We start from the raw sequence: 15,077 nt of genomic DNA on the forward strand, positions 1-15,077 counted from the left end.
CTCACTCACCATGCTGGATTCAAGTCCACAAGGCAGTTCCTCTTTGCAGCTGGGTGGTGCACTGCATCCCTTCCCGCGCCTCTCTGGATGCAGGGGTATTTGCACATGGCAATGTGATTTGCTTTGACCAAAGGAATGTGGGGGGAAGGAAGAGCATGCCATGTACAGCCAGAGAATTAGGAGGCCTCAAGAGTTTCTACTTGTGTGTTTAAGCTTGTCTCATATCAGGAAAACAGTGGTCCCACCAGTAGCTGCTTCTTCCACCTGAGTTCCAGAATGAAGACAACGCAGTCCAACTCATCTGCAGTGAATGCTTGCTGCCTCGTGAAGGGCACTAAGCAATGAAGGTTTGTGAAGACCAGACACACTGCTTATTGCTAGAGCCAAATCCGACTGACAAAGCCAGTACCCCTTCCACGAGTTTTCAAAATTTCTTAATATAACCCTAGGTCTGATTTTATAATATGCCATTTGGAAAGAGTCATCAAATCTAAATTTTGAGGGATATAGTTGGAAATGATACACAAAGGTAATGATAAAGGAATTTAACTTTTTCATACTGAGAGGGGAGGAGCTGAGGCAACATGACATAGAAAAATTATAGCAACTCCAGTTGCAAAAGTAGAGAACAGGCATGTCGCTAGGTGATGATCTACCAAAATGAATTCAAGAAGAGACTAAATGACATCTTTGAGGAAAGTCATTACTATGATTCACTCAGGAAACAAGGTTGGCACCAACAGCCTTGGCATTGCTAGGCTTCCTTCCGTTCTCCCCTTAGTGTTATCACTCAGAAATTTTGAGATATTTTCCTCCAAATTAGACAAGTGTTGCTTAAGTTTTAAGTTTTTTTTCTGTGTTACAGATAGTAACACAGCTCACCACAGCTAGTGAGAGTAGTCTAAAGATGCAGGAAAACATCAGTATTGGTAAAGATCGCTGTCAGCATTGAGCAGGTGGTGACAATGACGAAAGGACTGTGTCACACGGACTTTTGCTCTAACCAACTCAGCGCCACGAAGGCTCACGTACAGAACAGAGCATGCCTGGGAACTCGCAGATTGGTCAACTTTGCAGCATTCAAGACTCTTCGAGTCATTACGTGGCATTGTTTTGAACTATCAACACACACGTCCACACGAGCCCATCGTGCACAGGTGCGAGGCAACCTGTCAACAACGCTGCACCTTTGCTTATTTTTCCCACATCCTACGTACGTGAGATTTTAAAAAAAGTATGCTTTATTCTTAGTCTACAAGTGAGGAAAACATGAATTTAATTTCCTTCAACACTCATGACTAAAGATTTCAAAAGTCAGTGTCAATATCATGACCTGGACACTTGCAGACCTTCCTAGCTGTGGCACCACTTATTTATTTTCTCTGCTCTCAGGAGTTCAAAAATTTGGCAATTCCATCTGTTCTCAGTCCCAGGGCTAATCCTTGCTCCTGAGGCATCCTCTGATGCCCTTGTTTTCATCTTTACTGGATCCTCTTGTCCTTAAGCAGTGGACCTCTACAGTTCACAGAGATTTAGTCATCAGAGAGGTATTTTCTTAGACTCTAAAGAAAAAAGAGAAAGCTATTGAAACTGTAGCATAAACTGCTTGCCTTGTTATATCTTTTTTTCTTCTTTTACCTAAGTAATGTTAAAACCTAAAATAATCTGGTTTGGATTGACTCAAATCTACTGATATCTAGAAACCCAAATTTCAATGACACATCACTGCCACCTTGGACCTCTTCAGAATGTCTTTGACAAATATTTTGTTCTTAAAGCCAAGTTGAGTAAGTGCCTATACACAAGAGGTACTTTAATTCAGAATAATTTCTCTATACATGCATACCTATGATAGAATTGAATTTATATGTTAGATATTTCTCCCATAAACATAGTGAGAGGAGCCAAAGATTTGGCAGGAACCTGAATCCCAGCTCTGCATTTCCTAGTATTAAGACTCAGGCAAGGCCAGGTGCCTTGGCTCAAGCCTGTGATCCTACCTACTTGGGAGGTAGAGATCAGGAAGATCATGGTTCAAGATCAGCCTGGGCAACAAGCTCATGAAACCCCATCTCAACTAATTGCTGGGAGCATGGTGGGTGCCTGTCATCCCAGCCAGCTGGGGAAAGATTGCAGTCTAGGCTTTACAGGAATTAAACAAAATCTCAAAAAATAACCAACACAAAAAGGGGCTGAAAGAGTGGCTCAGGTGGTAAGCATACAGCCCTGAGTTCATCCACCAGTACCACTGAAAGTAAATAAATAAGGCTCTGGCAAGCTGTGAACCAGCTCTCCATTAGGTTTCCTCCTCTTTAAAATGGGGATGAAGCTAGGCACTAGAGGCTCATGCTTGTAGTCCTACCTAGTGGGGAGGCTGAGATTGGGAAGACTGCAGTTTGAGGCAGCCTGGACAAAAGAAGACCCCATCTCAAACAACAGCTGGGCTTAGTGGCACAAGCCTGCCATCCCAAGCTACTTGGGAGACTAAGATCTAGAAGATCACAGTTACAGGCCAGTCTAGACAAAACAAAACAAAAAGTTCTCAAGACCCCATCTCAATGGAAAAAAGCCAGGCTTGGTGGCACATGCCTGTCATTCCAGCAATGGCAGGAAGCATAAAATACGAGCTGGGCAAAATGTGAGCCCCTATCTTCAAAACAGCCAGAACAGAAAAGGGTTAGAGGCATGGCTCAGTAAGAAACTGACTAGAAAGCACAAAGCCCTGAGTTCAAACCCCAGCTTCACCAAAAAAGGGGGGGAATGACATCCACCTATTTTAGAGGGTATTTTTAAGAATTATATAATATAATGTGGATGAAGAACCTGTAAGGTGCCCAAACTATAATTGCTACTCAGAACATGATAGGGGTTTTGTTTTGTTATTATGATAACACAATCTAACAATAAAAAATATATATATAGTCATGGTGAATGACCTTTTGATAGAAAGGTCCATCCAATGGTTTTAAGATTTCTGTGAAAATGAACTTTAATAAAATAATGACAGATGAACATGTGGTTGAACTACATGTAACAGTGTACACAACTCACAGCACTTTTAACTCATCATGTAGGCTCAACACCACCCTGTCTGGCACATCCAAATGAAAAGCGCTCACCAACCAAGGAACTGCATGTCACAGCAATGCCACATTGGCTTAACTATTTCTACCACATCCCATCAGTGCCTGAACTAACTATATGGCTCAGGACAAAAATTCACCCATGAGCAGTGGTCCATCTACACATCCATACCTAAGTCTTGTTCACATATGAATATCACCCACACATATGCTAAATAAACTATACCAAAATAATTTCATTGTAGATAAAGCCATTTTAAATACATATATTTAAGGAGTCTGCACAGTTAGTTTCCTACACAAGAAACCCTGTTATGTAAACAAGTCATCCCTAAAATCTACAGTGGCGAGCCAGTGTACATCATCTGACAGTGTTTATAAAATGAATCATCAGTTTTTCTAGTCCTCCTAACTTTTCTGTGTTCTCTGACAGTTGGGATGCTTCAGTGGACTCAGTGTTTGTGTTCTCCCTAAATTCCTATGTGGAAATTCTCATACTCATTTTGATGATATTTGGAGGTAAAGTCTCTGGTTAGGTGATGAGGGTGGAACCCTAGTGAGTGGGATTAGTGCCCTTCTGAAAGACACCCCAGACAGTTCTCTCTCTTCGGATGCCATGTGAAGTGACACTTATGAATCTCAGAAGGGGACTGTCACTAGACCCTGACTATACTGGCACCTTGATCTCAGACTTGCAACCCCCAAAGCAGTGGCAAATAAATTCCCATCATCCATAAACCACTCAGCCAATGGCACTTTGTTTTATCAGGCCAGCCTAACCAAGACAAGTGCCTTTTGTGAAAAAACTTATTTTGGGAAGGAAAAAATGGAAGGCGAAGTCAATGAGAGAGTCCAGACTCAGGACAAGCATTGAGTGGTGTTGTATTTAGAAATATATTCCTTTTCTTCCAAGATTTTATTTTGAATAGGCTTACTGCTTTCATAGAGAAAATAGAACATCACTCCAAAAGCGTAAGGAAGAAAGGTTTTACTTGACTCACTTACTTGAGTGGATCATCTTAGTTAGTGTTCTGAATATGCATTTTTCATCGTGAATGTTGACAGGTCCACATAGATTTACAAATAAGAAATAAGTAATAGATTTTGCTACAGCAAGAGTTATGTGTGATAGAGTACAAAGTCAAACTTAGTCTGTGGCGTCATGTCTATGTGCCTGTGCCTCCCAACCAGCATATGACGGCAGTTACAGGTCATGAAAGAAGAGGGGACAGGTTTTCTCATCCCTAAGCTCAGTTTCAGGTAAAGCATTTGTACCATTTCATAGGAACCATGCAGCATTGCACATGTAGCTATTAAGAAATCGTGGGCACAGCCAGGCAGCATTGCTTCAGTGCCGAGTTCCGTTCAGTCACCCAGGGAGAAAGCATTGTCAGCAGGGCTCTGCCAGGGTCTGGCAAACATTGCCCTTGGAAGTGCATGCCAAGAGAATAAAAGAGAGCAAATATTGGTTTCTGTTATGCAAACAAGTCATGCTCTTCTGCTCTACAAGTTGAACTAATGGGAAAGAAGACAGCCCTTGGTATGTGATTAGACATCTTCTAACTTCAAACCGATTATGCTTGATAAGTGTATTTTGTTCATATGAGTTGCACTGAATAACAGAGAGAGAGAGAGATTCTGCCCTGTTCGTTAGTCTTCTCAACAACCGTGTGGGGCAGACAAAGCCTTGCACATGTGTTATAAGTAAGAAAAAGAAAGAAAGCAAATCACATTTGTTCTATCAGCTTATCCAAACTAAGCAACTTATCATAAAGGACTACATCAAACAGGATCAAGACATATTTTGTACCTAGAGTAACAGTACGTAACAACTGACTGCTAAAATGAGTTCTAAACCAATAAAATAAGATACAATGTGAATAAATTACTTTTGTAATGCCTACCCAAAGGCTCCTTAACTATTAAAACATTAAAGCTTTACTTTTCTCTGACTTGGGCTACTTACAATATGTGACACTATTCAGTGAAAAATGTAATTTACAAGTGTATCTAAAAATAAATATGCACACATAACATTTAAATTCTCTTAAATGTCGTTGCTCCAGGCACATTAATCCTACATAACTAAAGAAAGCAATTCAAGTTAAAAGGTACAGAACTCAATATATTAATCCCAAGTGTAAAATTCCACATTAGATATCCAAATTTAAATGAATGGAAGAAAAATTAATGTTACCTGAAAACAAAGTGCAAATCAGATATTATGTAAGAAAGCATAAATTAGCATAACACACTGACTTTTCAAATACTGTCTTACTGGAACAGCCAAAGCAAATATTTAATATCATATTCACGCTCCCTAAGTAATTAAAAATGCAGTTTCCTACCAGAAATTGTATCCTGAAAACATTGGCTTGAATGTATTCCTGCGTACAACAGAAGCGGTTTCACACTTACGCACGGGCTTGTCTGCGGGAGGTGGTCCATTCATCGGTTTGATGTTGCCATGGCAACTCTGCAGCACGGTAACGGTACGGTGCCAGCTAAGCTCTGCTGCTAGAGTTCCAGAATACCGTAAGCCTCGTCGTGTGAACAGAAGACAGGGCTGTGCCTTCCTAGCCCTTTTCCCTTCTATGCACATCTAAGCAGAATTATTGGTGCTGGAAACAGAAGTTTAGCTGCATATCTAAAATTTTCTAAGAGCCCTAAAGAGAAGAATATGAGCCATTGTGAAATGGCAAAGGGCCTTTGGTTCCCTAAAGCAGTGTGTAAGAAACGAATTTCCAGCTTGAATGACTGATTGGTCACAATGCTGTAGTTTGAAATAAAAGGCTGTCGTCTAAAAACAAGCTTTGATTTCTAGACGTAAAAAGTTCACCAGCAGCACTGTCCCTTGACCTATGTTTTCTTTTGGTGGTGCTGAGGTTTGAACTCAGAGCTTGCTAGGCAATTGCTCTAACACTTGAGTCATACCCCCATCCTCTTTTGTGCTGTAGTATTTTTCAGATAGTCTCCCACTTTTGCCCAGAGCTGGCCTCAGACCAAGATCCTCCTCAACGTGACCTCTCGTGTGGGCGTGCACCACCGTACCTAGTGTCACCATGGCGAACCTTATTGGTTAAGATTGTCAGGCTCTCAGTCAAACTACAGTATAATAAGAAGAAGGAGGAGGAAGAGACTAGGTCTCACTAACTTTTTGCCTGGTCTGGCCTCAACCTATGAGCCTCCCAATCTCTGCCTTCCAAGTAGCTGGTATTTCAGGCATAAGGCAGTATGCCCAGTCCCCTATTACAGAGTGTCACTGCTATGGTGACCTGTTCCAAATGAAATCCATTCACAGATACTTGGGGTTAAGAGTTCAACATTTTTCAGGGGATCCAGTGCAACCTGTTACCGTGCTATGGATAAGACATATAAGCAAAATAAAGAAAAAGCAAATATATTACAAGTTCATTACTTCACTCATCTCAGAGGAAAGATACAGGTTCTAAGTTGTGCTCACCTACCATGAGCAACTGTCAAAAATTGTGGATTTTGGCATGCACCGAGGGACGGCATATCCTACCTGCCTTGGAGTTTGGAACTGTTCCCTCACAGTCCCCTCACTCAAGGTCAAGGTCATTGCCTTGAGTCTTCAGTTGTAGGTCCCCAAGTGGGCAGGAGCAAGAGACAGAAGACAACCCTGGCAGTGGGGAAGAAGATCCTCCTTACAGTCACAACCATTTATTACCATCCGCTGGAAGACAGTGGGTGGGGGCCTTAGCTGCCAGGCAACAATGAAGCCCACCCTCCACTCCTCACTGCCCTCAGGCATAGTGGCTATGTCATTTTCAAGAGATTTCATCTTTGCACAATGGAGGGCTCTGTGTTGTGTGCATCTTGCCCTAGCTGTAAGGCTTCTAACGGCCATGTTGGACTGGTGTCCACCTCTCAGGACACTCATTTATGGCCCAGGAGCTTTTCCTTGTGATGCCAAGTGGACCTAAGGAAGCCTTCCGTGAAGACATGGCCTCCTCCATTCCACCCTCCCCAAATGAGTGAGCGCAGCTCAGGGGACTTTTCCTGGAGCAAAACTCAATAGTAATCAGAAGCCAGCAGGGGTCCCAGAGCCAGCAGGACTTCAGTGGAAAAAGGAAGTCAGGTGCACTGACTCCTGCGTGGGGAGGGGGGATGCACGTGGTTGAAAGCGGTGAGCATCACTTCCCTACAAGAAATTCTGAGTCTGTTTGTGGCAAACTGAAACTGAAGCTTTTATTCACTTTATTGTGACTCTTAATATTGGAATCATATTTTAAAAAAAAACTGAAAATGAAATTTAAATCAATGATCATACCTTGATTATTCTCAACAACTATTTGCTGTGGGTTACTTGTTTAATTCTGATTCTCAGGCAGCCCCATGAGGTAAAAATGATGTGTGTGTTTCTATCTATGATTATATGCACTTAAGCACCGTGTGACACCAAAATTAAATCAAATAAAATAAGATACTGAACCATACTCAAACTCTTATCTGCATAACCTCTTTGGCTTTGCAAGAGCTAGTGTTGAGTGAGTAAGCACTCCAGCTCTTTCTTTTTAAATTAAATACTCACGGATTACCACCTAACCTATTACTCTTTCTTCTCTCCTGAAGCATTATGACAAATATACCATTTCTCACCTTGAAGAAGGAAATCAATGGCGATTTTGCCCAGCTTGAAGTAAACCACAGTTGAGGTGATCCAATGATGGTTCAAAGACCCAGTTTAAGAGCTGCAGCTAGAAGTCTCTCTAGACTTGAAAATGTCAGTCTGTCTCATAGAGTAAGACAAATCGTGTTTCACAGAACTTTTATTTCAGTAATAAATGGTATTTTTGTTTCAGTTACAAGTGCTTATTTGTGTGGTGTGTAAATATGCTTTGTGCAGTGTTAAATGTATTGCTTAATGTGCACAAGCCCCAAAAATCTGAAAGTCACTACCTTTCAGAGACATCTGTCATTGTGCTGTGTACTGCCAGACATCACTCCATCTTCTTGTTGTGTGTTTGTCACCCTAGTCAATTTCTCATGGAGTTTTGGCTCATTTTCCCAGTTCAAAATGAGCATGATAAAGGTTTGTTGAATGACTGGATGAAATGTGAACGATTGCTTTATTGATGGCACACAGGTCTGAATACTCAATGATTCTCTTTAGCGAATAGTCAATCAATTAACAACGGCTTATTAAATGCTCACCAGCTGTCCAATGCTGGCATATAAAATGGAATAAATAGATGTACTGGGATGATGTATGGTCCAAGAAATTTGCATTTGTTAGGTAATATCCAGATCTCTTCCAAGTTTATGAAAAACTGTTTCCAACAGATGAATTAAATATTTACCTATTGTCAGTCTGTTAGTGTGATACATAGGCAGATCATTTTCATGCACAAGATGGTAAGTGTAGACGTTGGAAGCTGGCAAAAGGAGACAATAGTAAGAACATAACTAGCACTTGGAAGAAATGGCAAAACTAATGACTTAAAATCAGAAGCCAAACCCACGAAGGTAGCAACTCAAGGCAAAAGAATGGGTGAGCACACAGAGAGAAGAGTTTATATAAAACATGAGGAGGCCAGTGGTAACTCGTATTTCTGCCTTTGGTTGAAGAAAAGCAAAAGAAAACGACTCCAGGAAAGAAGCCAAAACAAAGTGGGGGCAGAGAAATGCAGAAGTTAGACTAGAACTAGTTTCTTCTTGCTCAGGAAGGAAGAGTGGTGCCAAGAGGCCTCTGAGCCGTACTTTGAGCAGTTCTTCTGTGATGTACTTGAAGTAACAGCCCTGACTTTGATCCACCAAACACAGCATTGAAAAAACAAACAAACAGAGAGTGTGTCCCACATAGCAGAGAACTCAAGATGCCTCATCTGGCACAGCAAGCAAGACCAGTGCTGCAGTGCCTTGCCTGGGAACCGTGGAGTATGTCAGGGATGGAGCAACTTGGTTCCAGATCCAGTAGGGAGAGACTCAGGGTCATGGCTGCAGAACTCTCCTCTTCTCTCTCGGGACATTCAAGTCCTCAGCAGCAGGGTATGCGAGGAAGAGCGAGAGGAGGGAATGAAATGGTGAAACCCACGTGGAAGCTGAGAAGCGTGTGCTGTGAACACACGTGGACATTCCTCAGGGATTTCTCACAATACTAGAGAAGGTGCAGCCTTGAAGGAGAGCCAGACATGCACAAGTAAGAGCAGAAGCGAAATTAGAGAAACGACATTTGTTACCAGCACCTTAGCCCTCAGATTCCAACCACAGGAATAACTCAGCCAGGTAAAACTCAAAATACCGACACATAAATGATTCTACCAAAACAGCTACTCAAAGCTTTTCCCAGGGGAATGTGACAATGAAACAGGAAGCATGAAGCTGCATGCAAGTGTGACCTGTGCTATGGTAGATGTAGACAAAGGACACCTTTTCTAGAGGGCTTCTGACCCAGAATGCTAGGCACAGGGAAATTCTCTACAGATGCCAGAATTGGGCCTTGAAGGGTCATGAGGTGAGCCTGTTAGCAGGAAGGCAGGGAGATAACGCAATGGTTTAAAGGTCTGTCCCTTCTCGAATGCTTACTGGAATTGGATTGCCACTTTAACACTGTCATCAGGTAGAATCTTTAAGAGGTGGGTAGGTTAGGAGGACTCCCGCCCTGTGCATGGCACACATGCCCTTAGACAAAATGACTGCCCTCTCATTTTCGGCCTGTGATAATGGCCTCTGCCACATGACAGGGCTTTAATCTTGGACTTTCCAGCCTCCAGAGCTGTGAGACAATGAATTTCTGTTCATTATAGTTCACCCAGTACCAAGGACTCTGTTGAAACAGCGCAAAACAACCAAGACAGACGTGACACAAGGAAGGACCCAAGCCCTGTGGGTGTATCATTCTGTAGCATCCTCTTAACCCTGTCACTGTCATCAACATCCCAGGACCCAGGTAGGTATGGCCCTTCTGCCTGCTTGTAGTCTGTCATGTGAAGGTTGACATACCAATTTCTTCCCTCTTGCTTCTTCTTGTGTGTTTAATTACGTTCGTTAACAGAATGGTTTGGGTGTTTAAATTTGGTGTGTGAACTTTTTCTTCCCTGAAACCTCTGAGATAGCCTGGTTAGTCAAGCATTTGGAAGTTGCCATTGGATCAGTATTATCTTGCATAGGGCTGGCAGAGTGGCTCAAGTGGTAGGGTTCAAACCCCAGTCTCACCAAAAAACATCTATGATTATTTGCAGGCAGTGGTTAGCAACCATGAGAAAACCACAGGAAACTGAGTGTGTTTGGAATATTCATCTTAGTTCAGCAAGGAAAAGCAACTTGACAACAAACAGACATGGATCAAATCATGCCACGGTTTTCCCACCAAACATTGGGGTGAGTAATTTATCCCCTGCACAGTGCAGAAACCTTGAAAGATTTGGTAAGACAAAAACACAACCATGTTTTGGAGAGTTCCAGGATGGGGAGAATGAGTTGGAAAGGAACCCAACTGGACACAGATGAGATAGTCGAGACAGTACTGCACAATCCCAGTAAGAAATGAAGGGAGGCTGAATAAGCCTTAACTGCAGAACAGGTGTTATGTTTTGGATCCTGAATTATCCTCCTCCCCCAATGCTCCAGAGCTGTGATGAAGATTTGGTTCCCAGAGCAGCAGTGCTCAGAGGTGGGGTGTTAGGAAGGTGATTGATCAGAAGAGCTCTAACCTCATGAATGGATTAGTCCATTGATGGATTCATAGCTGAATGGAGGTGGTGGTGGGAACTAGGAGGTGGTGGGAACTTTAGGAAGTGGGATTGAGTTGGAAGAGGAAGGTCGTTGTGGCCTGGTGTGCTTGGGTTCTATTTTCATCCCTGGATCCTTCCTTTTTCTCTTTGCTGCCTGACCGCCATGACTGACCAGATTTCCTCCACCACACACCCCCACCATGATGCTCTCCTCATTGCAGGCCAAAATGCAATGGAGCCAGCCAAGCACAGACTGAAACCGTGAGCAAAAATCAACCTCTCTCTTTGACATTAGTTTGTGCCTAGGATCTTTTTCACAGTGATGGAAAGTTGAGTGGAAAAGTTGCTGAGAAGGAAACAGATTCAAGAGACAGAGAGTGGGCAAGACAAGGACCATGTGAGTGACAACTAATAAGAAGGCATCAGAGAGACAGCTGAGACACCTGTTACTTGCACATGGAATAAAGAGCAGGAATGGGTGTGGACGGTGGGTAGGGAGCAAGCGCCAGGACAGGTCCAACGCACTCTGTGGCAGATGAATCTGAAACCTGGGAGAAAGACTGGGTTCAAGATCCAGATGAAGACATCACCAGGTATCACAGCAGAACAAAGGTCAGAGAACGGATGAAATTACTCAGAGAGATTGTGGAGTATGAGCACAGGGTAAGATGGAGTACATGGGGGAGGTAGAGATTGGAGGGTCACAGTGGAGGCCAGCCCAGGCAAAAAGTCAGCAACACCCTATCTCAAGGACAAAATAGGCACGGCAAGTGCATGCTTGTAATCCCAGTTACACAAGAGGTAGAGGCAGAAAGATTGTGGTACAAAGCCACGCAGGCAAAAGCATGAGACCCCCATTCTAAAAATCAAAAGGACTGGGGATGTGGCTTAAGAACCCTACTATTTAAGACAAGTGTGGAGTAAAATGAGCACCTGAAGGAAAGCCAGGAGGAAGTGCTCCCCAAAGTGACAACATCATGTTGAAGTTATGAAAACCAAGGAAGACCATCTCATAAAAACACAGAAGGTATAAACACCGGGTGCTTTAAAACCTGCGCTCTCAGCATGGATGTTTATCAAAGGCATAGAGTGCTGACTGCACGTGACCACGCATCCATTGTGCAGTGGACATGCTATTTCTGCAAGGATGCACTCTCAAAGCACAGGTCAACATTGCTAGCAAGAAAGAAAAGAGAACCAGTATCTCCCTCTTCCCACTACCCCCACCAAATACCACCCTCTTCCCACCTGTCACCACGGAGTGACGCTCACAGATTCAATCCACAATTCATCCAGTGCTCTCCACCCGTGCTCCCTCCTCCCCCAGTCGCCAACCTAGTACATAGTGACTCCTCCTGCTTGTGTCAAGGCACAGGGCCAGAGAGACCCACGATGCTTTGCTGTCACGTGTAATAATTCATTTTCAAACCATTACCAGGGATTCAGCAAATGAGTTTGAATGTAAAAGGCAAATTCAGAGGGGAGGGCTAAATGTGGTTAGTATAAAAAAACAGAAAGTAATGGCGATTATGGCTTTGTTCTTTTTATTCAGTGTCTATTACAGATCTGCAAATAACTCTCGAATTGCTATAAATGATTACTGGTCTCCATCTTAGTTAAAAGTCACCCAGAACACAAACAGCAGGTCAAGCTTTGCCAGCTTGCTTTTCTATTCTTAATTTAGTTTGTAATCCAGCAGGTGAGAGAAAACCTATTTTTACACCTTCTCCAAAACCAAAACGATTCCAGACTCAGGTGTAAGGTGTAAAATCTAAGTAAAGATAAAAATGATGACACTGCTTGGGCATGTGTCTTTCTGAGTTACCCACAAATGACTTTCGTGTGAAAAGCAAACTACAGTGTGGCTCGGACAGCCAGGCAATGGCCAAGTCCTGTCCCTTCCAACAAGTCTTCACAGCGGCCAAATGGCTGACGCCTTGGGAGAAACACCCCAAGCTATGTCAAGCAGCAGATGGGCACGGGGCCTTGTCGCCAGGCTACACTGTCTCCAAGACCCACTGTCTCTTCCCAGGCTCCGCTTCTTCTGGCCCATCAGCAGTCCAGGCCCCGTGCACAAAGGCAGTGGGAAGGCATGCTAGCCAGCTGGCCGGACGCATGGCAGACACCAAGAGGAGCAGGATGAGTTCAGCTGCAGGGCTGGGCATGCAGGACACAGCCCCAGGTCTCCACCCACACAGGGCCAGAGGGTCTGCACAGTGTCAGCTCCGGATTCGGAGGCATCACTGTCTCTGCTTGGAACGATTACCTAGTCAGCTTGTGCTTCAAGTCAGATTCATCGGGATTCTTTTCAAACCTTTCAGCACTTTTAAATGTCTTCTAGAACAGGGTAAATTGGCTTTGGGTATTTTTCTTTTTCCTCTTTTTAAAAAAATTATTTCCTTTATTTCTATATTCTGAAAGTTGTCAGTCTTAGGCAGGCACAAGCACCAGTCTCCTTTTCTCTTTCCCAAATTCCATTCTCCCCACCACCAACTGTCATCCTTTTCCCCTCCCATGAGGACTGACAGTCATTCACAGACTCAATATACAATCCATTCTGTGCCCCCTCTGTCACTTGGTTACACACACATCATGACTTAGTGACTGTCACTGCTTGTGGTTAGGAGCACAGGACCACAGAGGCCTGGGATATTGGCTCCAACAGCTTGTCACAAGAAGTTTTTCCTAAGAAAGTTGTTCATTACATATGACTCAAGAAAGAGCCTGAGCTGAAGTCTGCGATTTCTGCTCTAGAATTTAATCTCTCATCACTGATTATGACAAATGTCACTTAAACATAAATATAGGTCAATCATGATATTGTGTAAGAACTTGTCTAAAAGTAGGGAGAGACTTGGGAAGGAGTCCTGGGGAGAGGGAAGAACTTCATTTTCATCTAACTTTTTTCTGTTGACAAGTATATTGAGCGATTTTTTTCATAATATGCCACATACCATTCATAGCACTGGGGACCCAATTCTGAACAGAGCAAATCAATTCTCTTCAGAATTTATTTTTTAATGAAAAGAACATGATAAGTAACTGTACCATGCTTCAGTGTCATAAAAAAATGACTCTCACAAAGCATGAATACGTGTGTGTATAAACACACACATTTTTCTATGACTGAAATAGTCATACAATGCACACATATACTTCCAACACTTATATGTGCAAAATTACAAATTGTGGCACACTCCTAGAGACATAAAGGTAAATTGAACCAATGGGAACGTAGTCATTTTATAGGAATCTTAGTACTGAAAATCCATGATAGCACTAAATCCAATTTTTAAATATTTTAAATTTATAGACTTACTTATGTATTATGAATTATATAATACGATGAAATAAAATACTATTATATTAAAATCACATTATATAAACAAAATTTACCGTGAATTATCTCATGCCTGACCAGTAGAGACCTTTCAAGATGAGGTCAGCTTTCTGGGTCAATGAGAATGTTCCCTGGTACATTAAGTGTTTGGATGGCAAGTAGATGAGCTAACTTCTAATTAGAATATGTTTTGTTGACTTTCTTGTCCACCGCTGTAGAACTTCGGATTGACATGTAGCCCAGAAACACGTGTCACAATTCACAGCCATAGACATTTAGCAATATTCCTTGGTCAAAAGACGCTTTGAATCCACGATCAGGGCCGAGATCGTGTGAGGACAATGGAAAGTCTGACCAAACAAAACCAGATGACAGCAAATAAATTGGAACCAGTAAGAAATCATCACACCTTATCATTTAATCTTTGCAAGAAGAAAGACGGATACTCTGGGCCATTCTAGCCAACAAACGCAACCATTTAACACCATGGCTTCTGTTGTGCAGTGTGCATGGCAATGCGATGCACTGCCATGGTGTGAGTTATTCTGATGGATTACCCTCTGGAACATTTTCTCCTAAACGAAATGAATGGCTGTTAATAAAGTGTACGGATCCTAACACACAGGCACTCACACCACAGTCACATCTCCAACGACACTGTGGAAGTAAGCAAAGGTATGGTGTAGCCAGTTTGAAGTTTTTCATGGAAAAAAAAGTGGGTATTTGAAACTGTTCTTATTTACACTTTTAAATGAGACTGTGATAAGAAATGGAAATAGAGCACAATTATAGCAAAAGTATAAATGATGATATTTGTCAAGAAAGGCATGTGTAGATCTCTATAAACATAAACTGACTACAGATGCTGCATTCCATCCCTCCCCATCTGGGTCTCTCACCTTGGCCCAGTTCATTTAATATTTCTTGTGTAAAGTGTGAGGCCATGGTAGGAGCTGC

The 15,077-nt window shown here is 42.6% G+C and overlaps 1 protein-coding gene across 2 annotated transcripts in view; it reads right to left on the reverse strand.

The window, feature by feature from the left end:
- Nucleotides 1-15,077, reverse strand: part of Myo16 (myosin XVI) — a 518,261-nt gene that overhangs the window by 455,624 nt on the left and 47,560 nt on the right. Inside the window, exon 1 of one of the 2 annotated variants that reach the window (XM_074043003.1) lies at nt 5,432-5,521. The exons of the other annotated variant lie outside the window; for it this stretch is intronic. The gene's annotated coding sequence lies outside the window, so the exon portion shown is untranslated. Of the gene's footprint in view, nt 1-5,431; nt 5,522-15,077 lie in introns of those variants that run through there. 2 annotated transcript variants of the gene reach the window in all.

Source organism: Castor canadensis, chromosome 10 (assembly GCF_047511655.1).
Source record: "Castor canadensis chromosome 10, mCasCan1.hap1v2, whole genome shotgun sequence".
Taxonomy (NCBI): Eukaryota; Metazoa; Chordata; class Mammalia; order Rodentia; family Castoridae; genus Castor; species Castor canadensis.